Source organism: Zea mays, chromosome 4 (assembly GCF_902167145.1).
Source record: "Zea mays cultivar B73 chromosome 4, Zm-B73-REFERENCE-NAM-5.0, whole genome shotgun sequence".
Classification (NCBI taxonomy): domain Eukaryota; kingdom Viridiplantae; phylum Streptophyta; class Magnoliopsida; order Poales; family Poaceae; genus Zea; species Zea mays.
The window spans coordinates 88,626,201-88,633,744 of NC_050099.1; positions in this window are offsets into that span (position 1 = coordinate 88,626,201).

Below are 7,544 nucleotides of genomic sequence, written 5' to 3' on the forward strand. Positions count from 1 at the left end.
ACTTGCTGAGGTGCATTCTGTCTTGCTGGGGCATTGGGAGCTAACTACTGCTGAGCTACTTTCTTTGAGCAATGCGACGCCCAGTGGCCTTGTTCCCCACAGTGGAACAATGCTCGACCTCCTCCTTGCGCTGGGGCTATCTGGTTGCTCTGATTAGTTGCTGGGGCAAGAAGGCGAGGTGCATGGTTATTCTGTTTCTGGTACTAGTTTCCTCCCTGTTGGTTGCTCTGGCGGTACTGTTATTGCTGCTGCTGCTGAGGATACTTCCTCTCAAACGGCTGTTGATGTTGATGTTGATGCTGGTGCTGGTGTCCCTAAGGGTGGCTTTGCTTGAACTGCTGGGTGGATTGCGTGAGAAACGGGGACGGCTGTTGCTCATGGCCTGAGGTCCACCAAACTTGCGCTTCCGGTCTTCCATCTCCCGATGCTTCCTCTCAGTCATTATTGCTCTATCAATCAGGTGCTGAATGGTAGGGAAAGTATGGTTCATCAACTAGTAGTGAAGGGTCAACCAAACATCTCAGGAACCTGTACTGCCTTTTGGCATCAGTATTGACATCCTCGAGTGCATTGCGAGATAGTTGCAGAAATTTGTCCCTCTACTACTGACAAACAGGGGGCCTTGCTTCAGTGCCAGGAATTCTTTCTTCCTCACTATCATCAAACGTTTAGGAACGTGGTACCGGCGGAAGTTGTCTCTAAACTCCTCCTAGGTGATGGCTTCAGGGTCAACATGGGTGCGAAGGTAGGACTCCTGCCAGGACTGGGTTGCTCCCCTTAGCAGACAGGGACCATACAGAACCTTCTCTTGGTCGTTGCACATAGCGGTGTGCAAATCCCGCTCCACTGTGAGCAACCAGTCTTCGGCGTCCATGGGGTCTGCAGAGTGGGAAAACATGGGGGGATAACCTCTCATGAACTCCACACGCTTGTCTCTCGGCATCTGCGACATCTGCACTTGCGATCGAGGTTGAGGCTGCTGCACCTATTTTACTTATGAATGTAAACTATGTTATTGTAATCCTTTCCACTTACTCCGATGATGTGTAATGCCTGCGTGATGGGTTAAGCGCTCTTGAACGATGTGATGGAGATACAGATAACCGAACTTGTCAAGTCATTATGCACACTTGCATGACTGTCTGAGGTCCTTAGGACAAGGACATCTGTAGGTGGCCCTAATACCTTGGGAGGTTCCATGACCGCTGGTATCGGAGCGAAGGTCGTTTCTTCGGACATTACTTAACTATATCTATCTTAATTAATTACTTACTCAATTAAAGCTATTCCAAAGATGGGATCATATATTACATGGGATTAATTTTAAAAAGTTAACCACTTAACCATTCATTAGGGTTTCACTTTTATTCCCCCTTTAATAAATATCTTAACACTTTAAGTTAACCTAGAGTCTAGCTATAAAATTAAGACATGCAGAAAGCGAATGATTATAATTTAAGCAGATAGAGAATAATATTATGAACATTTTGCAATTTGAACCACCTAATTTGGAGTTCATATGCAAAATATATGAAATAAACAAGTTTTGGAATTGAAAACACTAAATTAGACCAAATTCTGTGATTAAAATAAAGTCCAGGGGCTTCTCTGCAAGAAACCATGGACCTGAGCGCAAGAAACAGGACCGCAGGTTCTATTTGTAGGAAATCGGGGGTCACTTTTACAAAACGGCCAAGCGAAGGGGTACGAGGTGTCCTCAGCCATCCAATCACAGATGGACGACTGAGATCAGATCTGAGCGCGAGACTGCGTGCGGGCGTGACAAGCGCTGACACGCGAGCCATGGAGGTCAGCGACTGGGGAGGGAAGGCGGACTGACTGATCGGGCCCAGCTCCAGGGGACGCAGGCGACCGACAGGTGGGGCCCAGGGGCAGAGCGCTCTCACGCGAAGCGGTATCTAGAGATCTGGACTACTCGCTTAGGGATGGACGGTTCAGATCTGGCGCATAGGGGTTAACGGCACGGTGACCGGCGCTGCCTTATCCACGGTGGCGGGGTCACCGGAGATAGAGCAGGCACGGCTACCGGGGGGTCTGGGATCGCCGAAGTTGGCCAGGATCGGCGAGGAGGGGCCGATGAACCGAATGGCGAGGCTTCGGCCACGAGAACGGGACCGGGGACGAGAGAACGGCAGGGGGTGCCCTAGGCAGGTCGGGATAACTCCGGCGAGGAATCCTGGATGCAGGGAGGGGGATCAGGCGCGCTAAATCTTGGACTAGCTCCAGCGAGGGAAGGGGGACTCTATGGACCACAATCTGGGCTTGGGACGGGGCTAATTTGGCCACACGCCGTGCGGGCGCGACGAACAGGCGCGACCGAGCTCCAGCGAGGGAAAATTAACCATGGCAAGGAAAAATTAAGGCAAACAGAGCATGTGAGCGAGTTCCTCACCTCGGGGCAGCGCTCGGGAAGGCTTGGCGTGGCTCCTAGCGCCCTAGACGGCCGACATGGTGGGCTTGGGTCACCGGCGAGCTCTAGCGGCGGCGGCAGAGCACGAATGAGGGCGAGAGTGGGCAAAATGAGGCAGGGGAGAGAGAGCGGGTGTGGGCGGGGCTCAAAAGGAAGCTGGGGTGAGTGTGTAGGTGACGTGGCCGGGGTTCACGACGTGTGTGCGCGCTGGTCAATGGCGGTTCACGAGGATGACGGAGCTGACAGGGCTGGCCCTCGGCGTAGAGGCACGGGAGCGCGGAGTGAACGAGCAACGACGCTGATGAGGCGGGCCTGCAGGACAGAGATAGAACAGGGCATGCGCGCGAGGGAAATTGGCACCGACAGATCGGCCCCACTGGGCAGAGAGAGAGGGGGCACGGGCGCACGAGGCTAGGATGGCACTGATAGGCAGGGGCCGCCTGTCAGGGAGGGGGCGAGCGGGCGCGGTGCTAGGCTGAGATGGGCTGGCTGGGCTGAATTAGGTTTTCCTTTTTCTTCTAAATTTCTAATTCCTTTTCTTTTTATTTTCTCTATGGAATTCAAATCAAGTCAAGCCATCATTCAAATTAAAATATTTCAAACATGTGCATCAACCAAAAACAATGTTTAGGCTCCACATGATGCAAACATTTATATCTCCCCTAGTTTTAGTATTTTAAAGAAAATAATATACCTCTCACATAATTAATCCCAAAATTCTACTAAAAAGAAGAGAGAGGGAAATATATAGAGGTGAGAAAAGGAGTAACACCTGAATTTGGTAGGTATTAGAGAAGAAATTTTATACCCCAAATTCAGGGTGTTACAACATGCCCTATGTAACACCCCAGTGTTACTCAGGGTTTTCCCTCAGTACCCAACTGGTGACCATTATCACATGTGATTTTAATTGGGCAAGAGACACCCAAATTTAAGGAACTAAAAACCCAAGTTAAGTCTCTTCATCTCAAGAACCATACTCTAACACCATCATATACCTCAAGTGGGGAAAATATTCAAAACCCTAAAACCACCCTAATTGAGCCATTTGGGGCACCAATAAGGAATCTAATGAAAGGGCTATGAAAACATAAAATCATGTTTTGGACCAAATAACAAGTTTGTAGCACACTAAACAATCTACAAAACATAGTAAGAAAGTCTACCAAAAACAAGCTTGCAACATTCTCAAATCAGCCACTTAAGTAGAAACTTCAAATAAAGTTCTGAAAATTCAGAATTCTGAAATCTGACCTCTTCATAGAGATCGATCATGTTCTCTAAATTCCAAAACTCAAATCTGCATGGTCCAAATATCAAACTGGCGTCAAATTACCTTGAACACGCCCTAGCAAAGTTTGAAAACAAATCTCAGTCGTTTGACATTATCTTGGCATGGATTTACCTCGGGACGCGGCAACCAGACACTCAAGACTTGGCGACGTGACAACTCTCTGCACACGACCGAAAACCTCTCAACTTCCACACGAAACCGACAAAGCAACGTCGGGAGAACATATCTTGTACAGTGATCTTACCCAAATACGCAAAGATATGGAGCCTAAGGACGCTTAAACGTGGGCAGAAGCAAAGCGCCATGTGCTCGGTGCCTTGCCAGGCCGGCCAAGCGCGGACTGGCCACGGCAGCACGCGCCCCCGCGCGCGGTCGCCCTGCACCGCGCGCTTGCGCCTCGCCCCCGGCTATAAGTGCCACAAGGCCATAGCTGTGTTCCCTCGCGCACCCAAACTCCCGCCCAAGCCAGTGGTCACCGGAGTTCATTGCGAGAGGCAAGCGCCACCGCCCGCCACCACTGCCCGAGCACGGCCGCCGTGGCCAGCCTTTTCCATAGACCCCCAACCTCGCTCGAGCCCTTGGACAGCTTCCTCGAGAGTCCTTGAAGCTTTTCCAAGCTTAAGCTGAGACCCTACCCCGCCGGAACAACGAGCACGACCTCGCCGGACTTTGGCCGCCAGCCACCACACGTAGACCCGGCTACCAGGTGAGCCATTTGCAAATTCCTTGCGCCTACAACCTTCCTAACTTCCCGTGAAGCTCCCCAACTCACTGGATTGAACTATACCGCCATGGTTAGGCCGAATCACATGCCGCCGACGAGCTCCCCCGCCTGCGCATGAGGTCCGACCATCTCCGACGCCGACCCGCACACCAACGTGACTGTTCCGTCCAGCCAGGGACCGCGGGATAGATTTAGGTTAACCATAGGGGGTTTCTGCAATGTCAGTGACTCAGTTGAATAGTAGACCGAGGACTAATCTGTAAGGAAAAAAAGGGAAAATCCACCAGGGACCCGAGTGCAAGATGCTTTTATCTTTCCCTTTTCGAATATTAAGTTATTTAAATCTGCAGTAAACTTGATAAATGTATAACTTGAAGAATATTCATCCAAATTTAGTCAAACAAATTTTGCTAGACTCTGTGAAATATGAAATGTCAGGCAAAATTAGTGAACCCCATGTTCCTGTGCTAATTCTTAGATTTTTGAATTAAAATAAGAAACTGCCCAAATCTTAATAATATAGGAAAAAATAAAAGTGCTTCTAGACTAGGCTTGAGAAAAATTGTGAAGATACTTGACCATTAGTCACCTTGTTTAAAAATACTAATTACCTCATGACACAAGGTTAAGTCAGACTTATCCATTAAAGCCTATTTCTGCCCAAACAATAGGAAAATGATAAAGGGGACAGAAAATAGAAACCAGAGGATAACCATATTTTTCCTGGTATGCCTAAGTGATGTAGTTCACAAGAAAAATTTGTTGAACCATAGTCTAGCAGAAATAATTTGCACAATCATTTATTTAAGAAAAACAGAGGAAACTTTGAAAAATCATAGGAAAATAATCCTAAAAAGAAAATACCCCAAACTCAAGAATGATTGCTCTTGCGCAAAGAAGAAACTAGGAAAATTAGGAAATCTGTTGTTTGACATTTTTCAAATATATTAGTAGTAGAAAGCACCACTAAGCCCTAAAGCTTTGGAAAATCCCCATGAAACAACCAGTAAGTATCTTTGGCTATAATTTGGCATAAGGTAGTAATATTATACCTAGATACCAGCAAAAATGACCCTTAAGATAAATTTCACTCCTAGAAGAGAGTTGTAGTTCAAAGCACCCCCTCTGCCCTAAATTTTAATATTTTGTGCAGGGAAAACCAGTCCCATTTTAGGCCTCAGTTTTTGAGACTAAAATATATACACCCATGAGAAGCCACTGTAATTTTTACATAATTTTTGTAAATTTTTAAATCAGTATTATAGTTCAAATCCATCCCAAAAGCATAAATAGAAAAGGAAAAAGGAGAGAATTAGTAAAGGTGATGAATCTTGCCCATAATGACTTCAGGAAGAACCTTGTTAGAATTTTCACTAAGACACTAAAGTTCAGTGGAGTACCAAAATGATCCAACCACCTAAACCTTGACCATACCCAATTCTAAATTGGCTAAGTATACCACTAAAATCTCAAATAGTAAGATTTAGCTTTATATCACTAACTTAATCCTTTCACCATGCATCATCATTTCTAAATTACATATCATGGCATACATGTATCTTATTCATTGCATTTATTAGAGTGCAACCTCGCTGACGGAGAGTATGTGCTCATTCCCGAGCAAGGAGTTGTCTAAGAAGAAGTCCAGGAGCCAGCCCAAGAGCCTACCACCGAGGATCTTCCCGCAGCTTCAGCTTTTGAAGGCAAGCCCCGGTTTTATGCCTAACTGGAAAAGGCTAAAACTATTTTAGACTCAGCTAGTGCTTTTGGCAAATCAAACCCCTCAGCCAAATAGCTGCATGGTCGAGAGGTAGAGAAATAGACTCCTCACACCGGGTAAGTCTAGCTGAGTATTAGTATATTCAGCCTTGCTTGTGGCATATTTTTTTCAGGTACGCTGCAGGATATGTATGATGGTGTGACTTGGCCTTCCATCATGCCACCGGGTTGGATGGTCGAGTGGGATGCTGCCTCGACAAGAGATAATCAGGAGGATTAGTGGGCTAGGCCTTGCAATATTCCTTAGTATCATCGTTATCGATTATGCGCTGCATTTTATTTAAGAACTTGTTTTCTTTCATTAAAAACTTCGATCTATGTAATTACTCCAGTACTTTTATTTGTGGACTCATGTTTATTGTATTCTCTTTGAGCCTCACCATCGTGTGACCTAATGGTACTCGATCCTTGGTAAGTGGCTTCATCGGACAAGATCCGAAGAACTAAACGGTTTATTACGGTTTAAATGTAATGCTGCCTTTAAGGGTGCGACATGGGCACTTAAGCTGGCATAATTCGGGTGGTTCTACCACAGCTGGTATCGGAGCGATTACCATTACAGAGGAATCAATAGGTGGATACCAACTTTTAAAAAATAAAATTTGCTTAGAAACCAATGCTGGATCATCAGGACTAGAACACTAGACTTAGGACAAAAGGCCTTAAGAATAGTGGGGAAAATAGGTGGCTATATAAGTAGGCCATATAGGCCAACCTTAGAATAGTAGGGATGCCCTAGAAGCACCCCTCTGACCGGTGAGAAGATGTTCCTCCAGCATGCATGAGAAGTTAAGGAAAAATGCATCAAACTATGAACCTAACAAGCATTGTTAATAATGGATAACGAGATGGGTTGGAATAAATAAAATCTAATTTAACCCACCTCTTTTTTAACAACCCGGGCACACGTTTCTCCTTTCCGCTACTATAACACTTGCATCTAACCCTCTTTTCACAGAGGACTTCACCCACCCCCATCAATGGAGGAGACACTCATTTCAGTTTTGACTACCTTTCCCATGAGGGCTTTCCCTCCATCTTGTGGGAGGTGCTCTGCTCCACCGGTTACCCTACGCCCCCTCTGTATATGGTGCAGTTGTACGAGGAGCATCGGGTGCCACGTTGCAGGGTTTGGCTGACCCTGGAGTCTCACCCTCTGCAGCTAGGATGGCATTCCCTTGATTTCGAGACTGTCGGGTTCAAGGCGGACGACACCACCGAGGCAGCAGCACTAAAAGCCCTGACAACCTTCTGCGGATATCATCCCCTGGAAATGATGATGCACCCACTAGGACTCTTCCCCGTCAAGAAGAGGG